Source organism: Schistocerca cancellata, chromosome 12 (assembly GCF_023864275.1).
Source record: "Schistocerca cancellata isolate TAMUIC-IGC-003103 chromosome 12, iqSchCanc2.1, whole genome shotgun sequence".
NCBI lineage: Eukaryota > Metazoa > Arthropoda > Insecta > Orthoptera > Acrididae > Schistocerca > Schistocerca cancellata.
In genome coordinates, this window is record NC_064637.1 from 132,916,431 (window position 1) to 132,931,461 (window position 15,031).

The 15,031-nt window shown below is 42.5% G+C and overlaps 1 protein-coding gene across 1 annotated transcript in view; it reads left to right on the top strand.

Moving 5' to 3' along the window:
- The window catches only part of LOC126109630 (corticotropin-releasing factor-binding protein), a 1,121,590-nt gene that overhangs the window by 571,381 nt on the left and 535,178 nt on the right, over positions 1–15,031 (top strand). The window lies entirely within an intron of this gene.

The window sequence follows — 15,031 nt, forward strand, 5'->3', positions numbered from 1 at the left end:
GGAGTTTTACTATTTGGGGAGCAAAATAACTGATGATGGTCTATTTGGGGAGCAAAATAACTGATGATGGTCGAAGTAGAGAAGATATAAAATGTAGACTGGCAATGGCAAGGAAAACGTTTCTGAAGAAGAGAAATTTGTTAACATCGAGTATAGATTTAAGTGTTAGGCAGTCGTTCCTGAAAGTATTTGTATGGAGTGTAGCCATGTATGGAAGTGAAACGTGGACGTTAAATAGTTTGGACAAGAAGAGAACAAAAGCTTTCGAAATGTGGTGCTACAGAAGAATGCTGAAGATTAGATGGGTAGATCACATAACTAATGAGGAGGCACTGAATAGAATTGGGGAGAAGAGGAGTTTGTGGCACAACTTAACTAGAAGAAGGGATCGGTTGGTAGGACATGTTCTGAGGCGTTAAGCGATGACCAATTTAGTATTGGAGGGCAGCGTGGAGGGTGAAAATCGTAGGGGGAGACCAAGAGATGAATACACTAAGCAGATTCAGAAGGATGTAGGTTGCAGTAGGTACTGGGAGATGAAGAAGGTTGCACAGGATAGAGTAACATGGAGAGCTGCATCAAACCAGTCTCAGGACTGAAGACCACAACAACAACAACCACAACAAAGGTCAAAAATTAATTTTCATTGTAGTGTTGCTCACGTTGCTAAATATTGCATTTTTGGGCAACAACAAAGCTATATTATGTGGCAGGTGTCATTAGAGTACAGTTAATAAAGTAATTTCATGAAATAATGGATAAACTAGGCACTCATCTTTTCGTGTTTCCCACGCTGGTCTCGTTGTGAACTCGTGGCTCAATCGTCGAAAATCTAGGTAGTGATGATTCCAAGCTCGGATGCAAAGAGGCCTAGGTGTTATTCTGCGATATTCAAAAGTTTTATAGATGTGTTGCCTAAACCATTCTTGAAAATTAAACTTTTGCAAGTTACGACAATGGCGACGTAAAAAAGTAATCAACACTCCGAATTTAAGTTACACTTCTTTTTTATTGCTTTTGTTGCAGTATCACGTAACTCGTTCCAAAACATCACTTCACAATATAAAACATACTTGAAAATATCTTCCTCACTGTTAAAGTTCACATTTCATAAACTGACTACAATTTGCGTCTTTTTAACATGACGACCAAAGCTTGACTCTCTAATAACCGCTTACGCGCCCAAAAATCAGAGTTACAAGTACGTAAAAAATCATAATGACAAAAGAAAGAATACACATTAGAATAATATCATTGCAATATATTTATATTGATGTATCGAAGTACCTCTACATTAATGAAATCAAATCCGAATGTTGTCACAGAAATATATCAACTACGTTACAGAAACACAGTAGAATATCGTTGGTATCGAGAGGTTGAGGTGAGGTGCCTAATGGTTACGTAATTCAAGTTCCATTACATCCTGATGGACGTCTTGATAAATTCTGTTCAACTGGCGCGTTAGATCGCGAAAACCCGGAGCTGGCTGGTGGACGCTGGCCGTAATGCTGCACATGTTCTCGATTGGGGCGACCATACCGGTCAGGGTAGGGTTTGGTAAGCACGAAGACACGCGTGCGGCCGGGCAACTGAAATGCAAGCACAGGATGGTTCGCCACGAAGGGCAAAGAAACGGAGCGTAGAACATCGTCGACGTACGTCTGTGCCGCAAATATGCCGCGGGTGACAACCTAACAGGTGAAACGTGACCCCAGACCATCACTTGTGATTGTCAGGCCGTACGGCAGGCGAGATTCAGGTTGGTATCCCACCGCGGTCCGGGGCATCTCCAGAAACGTCTTCGACCTGATATCTCATTGGCTGGAATATAACTGCTTTCAGCGATGAGCCCCACTTCACACGGAGCCCCAATAACCAGCGAAGATGTGTCTGGGAACGCCCCGAACAGTGGTGGGATACCAACCTGGATCTCGCCTGCTCTACGGCTTGATAACCAGGAGTGCTAATCACTTCATTTCATAACAGGACCGAGTTGATTTTCATCCATGGCATACTTACAGCACAGCGGTACGTGACGATGGGTTTATCTTTCAGCAAGCTAATGCACGTGTGCAAACGGTGAGAGTTTCTAGTGCGTTTCTTGTTGTTGTCGTTGTGGTCTTCAGTCCAGAGGCTGGTTTGATGCAGCTCTCCATGCTGCTCCATCCTGTGCAATCTTCTTCATCTCCCAGTACCTACTGCAACCTACATCCTTCTGAATCTGCTTAGTTTATTCATCTCTTGGTCTCCCTCTACGATTTTTACCCTCCATACCAATACTAAATTGGTCATCGCTTAACGCCTCAGGACATGTCCTACCAACCGACCCCTTCTTCTAGTCAAATTGTGCCACAAACTCCTCTTCTCCCCAATTCTATTCAATACTTCATCACTAGTTATGTGATCTACCCATCCAGTCTTCAGCATTCTTCTGTAGCTCCACATTTCGAAAGCTTCTGTTCTCTTCTTGTCCAAACTATTTAACGTCCACGTTTCACTTCCATACATGGCTACACTCCATACAAATACTTTCAGGAACGACTGCCTGACACCTAAATCTATACTCAATGTTAACAAATTTCTCTTCTTCAGAAACGCTTTCCCTGCCATTGCCAGTCTACATTTTATATGCTCTCTACTTCGACCATCATCAGTTATTCTGTTCCCCAAATATCAAAACTCCTTTACTACTTTAAGTGTCTCATTTCCTAATCTAATTCCCTCAGCATCACCCGACTTAATTCGACTACATTACATTATCCTCGTTTTGCTTTTGTTGATGTCATCGGCGAACCTCAAAGTTTTTATTTCTTCTCCATGGATTTTAATACCTACTCAGAACTTTTCTTTTGTTTCCTTTACTGCTTGCTCAATATACAGATGGAATAGCATCGGGGAAAGGCTACAACCCTGTCTCACTCCCTTCCCAACAACTGCTTCCCTTTCATACCCCTCGACTCTTTTAACTGCCATCTGGTTTCTGTACAAATTGTAAATAGCGTTTCGCTCTCTGTATTTTACCCCTGCCACCTTCAGAATTTGAAAAGGGTATTCCAGTCAACATTGTCAAAAGCTTTCTCTAAGTCTACAAATGCTAGAAATGTAGGTTTGCCTTTCCTTAATCTTTCTTCTAAGAGAAATCGTAGGGTCAATATTGCCTCACGTGTTCCAATATTTCTATGGAATCCAAACTGATCTACCCCGAGGTCGGCTTCTACCAGTTTTTCCATTCATCTGTAAAGAATTCGAGTTTGTATTTTGCAGCTGTGACTTATTAAACTGATTGTTCGGTAATTTTCACATCTGTTAACACCTGATTTCTTTGGGATTGGAGTTATTATACTCTTCTTGAAGTCTTAGTGCTTGCCAAAACTCTACCATGCGCAGCAAGGTCGCCGGATCCATCTCCAGTTGAGCACTTTTGGAGCATTATGGACAGGACCACCCTCCTTCAGGAGGACATCCAACAACTGAATCAATCAATGCCAAACCAAATCACTGCTTGAATAAGGGCCAGACGTGTGCCAATGTGTTGTTGACTTGCTCATTTTGCGAAGCTTCTTGAACAAATGGCCCAGTTTTTCTGAAACTTTCATCATTTCTATGTGCATCACATCTACCGATATCAGCCCCATTCGGATAATTCCTTGGTGGTGCCGAGTTTCTTTTGTGTTAAGATTGTCTAAAGGGCGTGAACAGCATCAGACATTGAGTGCTGACTGTGAAGGAGATGGAGACGCCATATAATACAGTAGAAGGAGACAGCGTTATCAGCACCTGACGGAGTTGCCTCATTGTCCCTATTTGGCAGGCTTGTCGAATCATGCAATATCCAGATTTTGATGTAAAAGTAGCCCAATGTTGGATGTTGGGAACGTGATGGGCAGAATACTCATCAAGATTCTGGTCGACCACGTCTGCCTACCATAAGAGAGGATCCCTGAATTGTGCACCAGGTGCATCACAACCCCTTTACATCTGCTCTTACCATATGACAGCAAATAACATAATCCCTGCAGATATTGGTCATCCCGCGTTATTGGTCAGATATTACAACCATCCTATTACTGTCACATGCATGGGATGTTGTTAACACCACAACACAAACGCCAGCCATTGGAGTAGTGCCGTGACTGCAGAGCATGGGCTGCTCTGAATGATGTAGCATTTCATGCAGTGATGAATGTCGTTCCTGCACTGCCCAGTACGACCATTGTCAGGGATTATAGTGGCAACCTAAGAAGAGGTGTCATTCTTCCAATGTTTCGGAGAGCCACAGCGGTTTTATGTTACCTGTCATGCTACAGCATGGTGGTGCCATTTTTCAACAGAACAACACTCGTCCACATACGGTACGTGTGTCTATGGATTGTCTGCGTGATTTTGAGGTACTTTCATGACCAGCAACGTTATCATACCTGTTCCTGAACATGTGTGGGACCACACCAGACATCAACTCCTCTCCCAGTTTCAGAAGCAAGGATGTCAAAGACTAGGTACAATAGCGGTGGGCCAGCTGGCCTCAAGGGAGGATGTAGTGTCTTTATTACACCCTTCATTAGCGAATTAGTGTATTCGTTCAGGTCAGAGGGTTTGCAAGGTCATAATGATAACTGGGCTCACACTGCCATATTCGTTGTAAACTTGACCCGATATTGTAATCACTAAGGAAGCATCACATACACCCTTCAAGTTATAAATCGTTTTTCCTTCCCTTATGGGTGCTTCCCTTTTTTCTCAGGCAGTGAGTATCTCACGCAGGTATCATTAAAACAAGATCTAATTGTAAATCTACATCTGTACGAGTATATACATACTTCTCCATAAACCACGATGAAGCGGTATTGCTCCACGTATTAGGGTTCCATTCCCTGTTTCCTTTACATATGGATCATAGAAAGAATGACCGCTTCACTGCATCTATGTGTGATGTAATTAGTGTGTAAGTAGGTTGTTTAGGTTTTTATATTGGTAATGTCACATAGCGTTCTGTATGAAAATCACTGGCCGTGCTGTGTGAAGGCTGTGGTTGCTTTGCATTGTTGGAGTAATATTCGCCATTGTAGCGTTGGGCATTTGGCTGTTAACAGCGCGTAGCGTTGCGCAGTTGGAGGTGAGCCGCCAGCAGTGGTAGATGTCGGGAGAGAGATGGCGGAATTTTGAAAGTGGACGATCTGGACGTGTGTCCAGCAGAAAGAGTAAATTTGTAATATTGGATTCATGGACTGATATATAATGACTTTTGAACACTATTAAAGTAAATACATTGTTTGTTCTCTATCAAAATCTTTCATTTGCTAACTATGCGTATCAGTAGTTAGTGCCTTCAGTAGTTTGAATCTTTTATTTAGCTGGCAGTAGTGGCGCTCGATGTATTGCAGTAGTTCGAGTAACGAAGTTTTTTGTGAGGTAAGTGATTCGTGAAAGGTATAGGTTATTTTTAGTCAGGGCCATTCTTTTGTAGGGAGTTGTGAAAGTCAGATTGCGTTGCATTAAAAATATTTTGTCAGTTTAAGCACAGTCACGTATAATTGTTCAAAGGGGACGTTTCATAAGTGTTATGCCGTGTTCCATCCCATATAGGAAGGAACCATAGGAAGCTGCAATATACCCGTACGTTCTTCCCTTAAACTTCTTCTTGAAACTCCATCAGTAGGTTTCCCCAAGGCTAGCTGGCTTCTGTTTTCAAGAGTATGACAATTCGGGTTTTTCAACGATCCCGTGATGCTTTCCCATGAGACAGTGAAAGCAGTGTTGTGATGCCCATTCGTGCTGCCCTCCTTTGTACATGGCCAGTCCCCCTGTTAATCCTGTTTGGTACTGGCCCCACACATTTCAGCGATATTCTAGGATGGGTTTATCTGTATGCCAAAGACAGATGGCATTGGGTTCTTCTGTGATCACACAAGAAGAAACCAACACAAGAAAATTTTTGGGTTCTGGTGTAGAAAATTGGAAAATTTGAGATTTGCGGTATGGTCTAACTTAAACTAACTTACACTAAGGACAACACACACACACACACACACACACACACACACACACATGCCGGAGGGAAGACTCGAACCTCCAACAGGGGGAGCCGAGTGGACCGTGACAAGGTGCCTTAAACCACGCGACTATCCCGCACGGCTAGAAAATTGGACCACGAAGAAAATGAACAAACTAATACACACTATGTTTCGCCTGCACAGGCCATGAAGGTCCAGCTGTACTAACAGTTCGTCTCATAAGAGGTGAGTGCACCACACTTACCAACAGCACTCGGCAGCCAGGGTGGTCACCTATCCAAGTGCTAGCCCACGCTGACAGTGCTGCCTTCGGTGATCTGACGGGATCTGGTGCTACCACTGTGGCAAGGCCATTGGAAAACAAACTAAAAATTCATAATAATTTGGTTCCATGTAGGAAAGGAACCTGATAGCAACTAGATTAAATAATTATCCCCAAATGAGGGGGACAAGCAACAAATTCAGATACTCAGAGTAATCCTAATTGAGCAAATTCAACTGAAGTAGAAATTTGTTTTAATTTCATTTAAATCTTTATACTGTGGTGTGTGTGAAAGGCTTTTGGCGTGATGAAGTTTCTCCCTCTAAGACACTGGAAAGTTGGCGAGAAGGGACACTGATGATAAGCAGAGAACACTGCAGTAGACAACCCTTGTTTCCTTCACCTTGTAAACAGCTTTAAGGTTGTCTGCAGGGAATCTGCGAGAGGCGGCTGAGACAAGACAAGTGCAAGCGGTCCCCGCGGCTGTTGGCTGCAGCTGAATAATACAAACGCTGCAGCGCGCCCCGGTGGCGCCAGCAACAACGAAGTTGTCGCCAACCCCGTTGTTAATTCATGGAGGTCAGTGTCTCCTTCAGCCCTAAACAGTGACTCCCCTAAGGCAGAGGCGTGGGATCTGAAGAACAGCCGGCAGCAGACACAGCAGCAGCTGGAAGCTCCATTCCTACGGCAGACGGTGTTTGCACAGCTAAAGCGCAAATGCGGTGTTCCACGCGGTTTCGTGTTGGGGCCAATTGTATCGTTCCTTGTAGCAAAATAATATGTGACGCTGTAAAGAGATTGGGGATGGTCTAATTTCCTTATGCAGATAGTGTACATGAAGCTTAAGCGTAAATGCATTGTTCCACGCGGTTACATGGTGGGACCAGTTTTAAAGTATACTGTAGTTGACACGCAAATCATTGAGTGCGGTGGAGTGATGGTCAGCACACTGATGAATTGGAACTCCAGAGGAAGGCGGTTCTAATCCGCATCCGATCATACAGGGTTACGTTTTCTGCGATTTCAATAAATAGCCCCATGCAAATACTGTGATGGTTTCTTCAAAAGGACGTGGCTGATTCCATTCCTCATCCTTGAAACATTCCGAGCCTTTGCCCTGTTTGCCATGTCCTCCATGTCGTTATACTTAAACTGTAATTTCCCTGCTTCTCTCAAACGCTAATCAGCTGTGTCCTTGTGAAGGAATAGAAGTAGTCTAGTTTCCGTGACGATAGATACTCGCCATAAAATTCCGTCAGTGCAAGACCATACGCAATGAAGTCACTTAATTTTGATAATTTTTAGATAAATGAGCCAAAATATTCGCGACAGGTTAGTATTAGAGTGAGATATTATTTGAGAGGTGAGAAAACCTACGTCTGTGCGACATTTACTATAAAACTCTCGTTCATTGTTATGAAGGGAACCTTCCTCCCATAAAGCATAAATAACGAAAACCACGTGATTCATTCATAAAGTCGTTCTTTTGAATTTATGACTAATTATTGCTTCAGTAACCAGTTTTCGAGCCACTACAGGCAACCTATTGCTGATGAAGTGTGGTGGCAACTACACATTTGCAGATATAGGTCCGTATGTTTAGGTTTACGGCAAACGGAATGCCTAAATGGCCCATCGACTTTCAGAGTGACTAAGACGTATACAAACAGCATACAGCCACGTTTTTCCATTTCCATCATAATATTGGATAATCTCGTCTGTCATTTTTTGTTATTTATTTGTTACCCGAAAATTGTTTCAGCGATAAATATCTCCACCGTTAATGGGTTTTTTGATTCTTAAACATGCGGGAATAGCATACTTATAAAACATTATTATATGTGTACTGTTTTGTTACAAATATTGTTTCTGTGAATAATTTGATAATCCCTTATTTTTGTTAGTAAACAAATACAAAAATGTGAACTTATGTCCTTGAGCGTTACGCAATTGTCACTGCGGTATGTTGTGGACACAGTTTTGGAGTCTACTAGGTTGTCACGTAATTTGTCATGTACTCACGTTCGTTGGGCGGCTTGCAGCTACTTTTAGACGCAGAGAAGCATAACTTTCGCACCTTGTTCGTTATCCGAAATATTCCGCTATGTTGCTGTTCGCGTGTGTCGCGAGAAATGTACCGTACATTGCGAGAAGGTTATGAAAATTGTAGCGGAAGTTCTGACTATTTCTGTTCTTTATTTATATCTGTGTGTGATGGGCGAGTGATTTTTTTTTTGTGTGTGTGTGTATGTGTATGTGTGTGTGTGTGTGTGTGTGTGTGTGTGTGTGTGTGTGTGTGTGTGTTTTCTGTATCCGTTCTCTCAGACTGGGAGTTGCAAAGTGTTGTGTTCCCGTTTATTACGTTTTTCCCTTTCATTATGACCTTTTGTAAGTAATAATTTTCTTCTATTAGTTAGTTTACGATATAAACTGTTGCTGTGCTTCAGGATGTGTAGATCATTTTCGATATTACCGGGATTGTCATTTTCGTCCATTAGATGTTCTGAGAAAGTGGAATGTGTGCTGTCACTCTTTAGATCTCTTATGTGCTCTGTGTGCCTTGTTGGGAAATTTCTGCTTTTCTGTCGTACATATTGGGTCTGACTGAAGGCAGGACATAAAGACAACACAGCAGACCACATAACATCAGGAAAAACAAACAGACGGTGCACACTAACATACTACAATAACAAAGTACACAGAATTGGAAACATATTGAAAAAGCAAGAGAACCCAGTGACTTTCAGAATAACGACTAAGACCAGACAAAAGAACCTCCAACAAATTCAGCAATGCTCGACTATACCAACTCACATGTAACTCCGCTCTGCTCTTGGTATCCCCGAAACGTCGTTTGGAAGATTTCAACCGCTTGTTGTTTCTGTACTAATTTGTTTTTTTTACTCCCTGTGCTGTACTTTTGTTGACATGTGTATTTCTTGTACCATGCAATGCATTCTCATAAGTGACACATGTTGTGTTTCCAATTTCCAGGTAAGCAGAGACACCGCTTTCGTGGAGAAATGGGAGAAGTCTGGAATTGTAACAGTTACATCCAAGCCCGCAAAAGATGTCGACCGCCTTAAAGTGAGTAACAGTCACTTTATGACGGGAATTTATGTCCGAAATGCGCAACACACTTACAGGAGACAAGTACTGTTAAATTGCTGTAGCGTGAGTCAATGATGCTTTTACTACATATGTGCTAACTAGGTTGGTGGCTGTGCTTATGTGCTACAACTGCTGGCAGTGGGCAATCGGACCCACCAGTTACTTACAGGCATGGGTGTTTGTTCCATAATATGTGAGTTGTTGTGGTCTTCAGTCCTGAGACTGATTTGATGCAGCTCTCCATGCTACTCTATCCTGTGCAAGCTTCTTCATCTCCCAGTACCTACTCCAACCTACATCCTTCTGAATCTGCTTAGTGTATTCATCTCTTGGTCTCCCCCTACGATTTTTACCCTCCACGCTGCCCTCCAATACTAAATTGGTGATCCCTTGATGCCTCAGAACATGTCCTACCAACCGATCCCTTCTTCTGGTCAAGTTGTGCCACAAACTTCTCTTCTCCCCAATCCTATTCAATACTTCCTCATTAGTTATGTGATCTACCCATCTAATCTTCAGCATTCTTCTGCAGCTCCACATTTCGGAAGATACTGTTCTCTTTTTGTCTAAACTATTTATCATCCATGTTTCACTTCCATACATGGCTACACTCAATACAAATACTTTCAGAAACAACTTCCTGACACTTAAATCTATACTCGATGTTAACAAACTTTTCTTCTTCGGAAACGCTTTCCTTGGCGTTGCCAGTCTACATTTTATATCCTCTCTACTTCGACCATCATCAGTTATTTTGCTCCCCAAATAGCAAAACTCCTTTACTACTTTAAGTGTCTCATTTCCTAATCTAATACCCTCAACATCACCCGACTTAATTCGACTACATTCCATTATCCTCGTTTTGCTTTTGTTGATGTTCATCTTATATCCTCCCTTCAAGACACCATCCATTCCATTCAACTGCTGTTCCAAGTCCTTTGCTGTCTCTGACAGAATTACAATGTCATCGGTGAACCTCAAAGTTTTTATTTCTTCTCCATGGATTTTAATTCCTACTCCAAATTTTTCTTTTGTTTCCTTTACTGCTTGCTCAATATACAGATTGAATAACATCGGAGATAGGCTATAACCCTGTCTCACTCCCTTCCCAACCACTGCTTCCTTTTCATGCCCCTCGACTCTTATAACTGCCATCTGGTTTCTGTACAAATTGTAAATAGCCTTTCACTCCCTGTATTTTACCCCTGCCACCTTTAGAATTTGAAAGAGAGTATTCCAGTCAACATGTGAGTGGCTGGAGTAAATGTACAGTAAAAACTAAAGGAGCACCATAAAAGCGGATTCAACAAACTAACGTAATAAGAAACCACACTTGTGCGAAACGCACACGTTTGAATTGTTCAGTAAGGAATCACATTTATACAGAAAGTGCAACACTGACATAATACAGAATTGTTCACTGTACAAACGGGGTGCTGCATGTTAGTAATTAACAGATATCGTTCATTGAAATTTTAATCAAAAATTGAAAACATGCATGGTGCTACCGAAAGGAAGGCAGTGAATACTAGAGATCAGTAACATGTTGTGTATATTCGCCTTAAATTCGCCAGTGTGTCCAGTGACGTCGTCTGCAGACTCTGTCTCCGTATGCTTGGAGACTCTACTCACAAGTCTCCAGCTGCTGTACACTTAATCAGAGGAGTCTGTAATTGGCTACAAGAGGACCCGACTCGCTCAGGAAGGGGAGCAGGTACACAAGTTCGCAAGTATAGCCACAGAGTTGTAGCACTGCCACTACATACACAACCGTTCAGCATGAAGATTTTCGATTATTATGTATCAGACATAACTAATGAGGTGCTATTGAATAGAACTGGGGAGAAGAAGAGCTTGTGGCACAACTTGACTAGAAGAAGGGATCGGTTGGTATGACATGTTCTGAGGCATCAGGGGATCACCAATTTAGTATTGGAGAGCAGTGTGGAGGGTTAAAGTCGTAGAGCGAGACCAAGAGATGAATACACTAGGCAGATTCAGAAGGATGTAGGTTGCAGTAGGTACTGCGAGATGAAGCAGCTTGCACAGGATAGAGTAGCATGGAGAGCTGCATGAAAACAGTCTCTGGAATGAAGACCACAACAACAAACAACATGTATCAGTGCTATCAGTTAGTAGTAAATATTGTCCTGTTTATACATTTGTACTGGTATCTACAATATACACTGCAGGAAAACAAAATGCAATGCTCTCAGGGATATACTGATTTTATAGGCAAGTGAAGTGACAGGTAATTCGTCATTGTGGTACCATATGATAAGAAAGACAGACAAAATGAAACACCCATGTCACAGTAAAGGTTGCCTAAACAGTTGCATCACTAGAGTCTGTGCAGAGTAATGTGGCTGCTAGATGCGCAGTCGACAAGGCATAAGTGGGGATAGTGGTAGTGGTGGGGGCTGAGGGCAGGCGCTGTAGGGGAAATGCTGAGTTCTGGAGGGGAAGTGCCGTTCCAGACTGAAGCCTATGCTCACATTTTTTTCTAAACATTTAGTGGAGCACCTCCACACCCACTCCTGCAATGTTAGCACTCAAGATGATCTGTCATCTCTGCTTTGATTAGTATCTAAAAAGAATTCCACTGAAAATGCAGTGATTTATTTTCTCTTGGCTTGTTAACCACATGTAACTTTCAGCGAAGTGTCAAGAGTGGCGAATTTTGGTGAAACATTAATTTCTCTTGTTGCCACGTTAAAATTCGCTTTTTTTGCCAAAACACGGCGGAATTTACACTATGTCACTTTACTAATATGTTGCGCACACATAATTGTAAGAGAATTCTGTAACAGTCGTTTATTACGTTCATTAAGTGAGGGCCTGAGGAAAAGCAAGGGCAGTAGCGTATTAAAAATGCACATCCTCTATACAAAATGAATGTGTAACGTCTTCACTTATGTTGTTAGAAAACCTATACCATATATCACTTCACTAGCTATCAAATGGATCAAATGGCTCTGAGCACTGTGAGACTTAACATCTGAGGTCATCAGTCCCCTAAAACTTAGAACTACTTAAACCTAACTAACCTAAGGACATCACACACATCCATGCCCGAGTCGATATCTCAAACGGTTCATCAAATATGAGAAATATTGTGGATATTTCACTCTAGCTTTATTGCTGGCCGAGCGCGATAGCAAATGAATGGGCTACATCTTATCAGTTTTCTCGAGGTTGGTGATACATTGAGACCTCCACCCAAGTCTAAAGAAAAATTTGATATGTTAGCTAAATTTGATATGCAGCATATTGTCTAATATATACCAAACGCATAATCATAGCGACCCCATATTACACTACTGGTCATTAAAATTGTTACACCACGATGATGACGTGCTACAGACGCGAAATTTAACCGACAGGAAGAAGATGCTGTGATATGCAAATGATTAGCTTTTCAGAGCATTCACACAAGGTTGGCGCCGGTGGCGACACCTACAACGTGCTGACATGAGGAAAGTTTCCAACCGATTTCTCACACACAAACAGCAGTTGACCGGCGTTGCCTGGTGAAACGTTGTTGTGATGCCTCGTGTAAGGAGGAGAAATGCGTACCATCTCGTGTCCGACTTTGATAAAGGTCGGATTGTAGCCTATCGCGATTGCGGTTTACGTATCGCGACATTGCTGCTCGCGTTGGTCGACATCCAATGACTGTTAGCAGAATATGGAATCGTTGGGTTCAGGAGGCTAATACGGAACGTCGTGCTAGATCCCAACGGCCTCGTATTACTAGGAGTCGAGACGACAGGCATCTTATCCGCATGGCTGTAACGGATCGTGCAGCCAAGTCTCGATCCCTGAGTCGAGAGATGGGGACGTTCGCAAGACAACAACCATCTGCACAAACAGTTCGACGACGTTTGCAGCAGCATGTACTATCAGCTCGGAGACCATGGCTGCAGTTACCCTTGACGCTGCATCACAGACAAGGGCGCCTGTGATGGTGTACTCAACAACGAACCTGTATGCACCAATGGCAATACGTCATTTTTTCGGATGAATCCAGGTTCTGGTTAGAGCATCATGATGTTCGCATCCGTGTTTAGTGACATCGCCGTGAACGCACATTGGAAGCGTGTATTCGTCGTCGCCATGCTGGCGTATCTACCGGCGTGATGGTATGGGGTGCCATTGGTTACACGTCTCGGTCACCTCTTCTTCGCATTTACGGCACTTTGAACAGTGGACGTTACATTTCACATGTGTTACGACCCGTGGCTCTACCCTTTATTCGATCCCTGCGAAACCCTACATTTCAACAGGATAATGCACGACCGCATGTTGCAGGTCCTGTACGGGCCTTTCTGGAAACAGAAAATGTTCGACTGCTGCCCTGGCCAGCACATTCTCCAGATCGCTCACGAGTTGAAAACGTCTGGTCAATGGTGGCCGAGCGATTGGCTCGTCACAATACGCCAGTCACTACTCTTGATGAACTGTGGTATCGTGTTGAAGCCGCATGGGCAGCTGTACCAGTACACGCCATCCAAGCTCTGTTTGACTTAATGCCCAGGCGTATCAAGGCGTTATTAGGGCCAGAGCTGGTTGTTCTGAGTACTGATTTCTCAGGATCTATGCACCCAAATTGCGTGAAAATGTAATCACATGTCAGTTCTAGTATAATATATTTGTCCAATGAATACCCGTTAATCATCTGCATTTCTTTTTTGTGTTGCAATTTTAATGGCCAGTAGTGTATATAATGGTTTTGTGTGTGTGTGTGTGTGTGTGTGTGTGTGTGTGTGTGTGTGTGTCTGTCTGTGTGTGTGTGTGTGTGTGTGTCTGTCTGTGTGTGTATATATCTCTATGTATTTGATGTATGTGTAAAACTTTTTCGAAGACTGCTGTAATTTTATTTTAGTACTAGCTGATAATAACTCGCTTTGCTGGAGTTGTAGTTTGCTGTCAGGAGGTTTGCATTAAATTACGATCTCACATATTGTGTTCGGTATCTGGTTGTGTGGCGCATAGACACATACTTTTTCTGCTTGTCCTACACGTGTAAGCACAACATAGAGTTGACTGTGTGAGAAAAAGAGTTCCTACAAATTAACTCCGCAGTAGTGAAATGTTTGGCCCTTAGCCTTATTAATTGTCATATTATCAGCTAATTTCACAGGTAAATTTTTAATTTTTTAAACGAAAATGGCATATGGGTTGACATCAGTGGTATGAACCCAGATTTTCCTTCTTGTATACCAGTTAAAATTATTGCATCGGTAATATTATCAAGGAGTTGTTTGACACATAATCTTGTGCCATTACATAATTTGGGTGACTTAATATTTCGTAATAGTTTTACTCGCGATCTACACTCATGCTCATAAATTAAGGATAATTGCAGAATGTGGTGCCACACAACGTGGCACTACACAAAACTGGCGCTAATAGCATAGGCACATAGGGAACACACGCGACACATATCTTCAAGTCCACGGTATTTGTGGTAAGTTGTGTAATTTACAAGCCCACCAGGAAGATACAGGAATACCTTAAGCCTACCAAGGACGCTCGCAAACCACTGGAAAAAGCTGGAGTGTATAGGATCCCATGCAGCTGTGGTGATGTTTATGTGGGTACCACTAAAAGAACTGTTTCTAAACGTTTGGAAGAGCATACG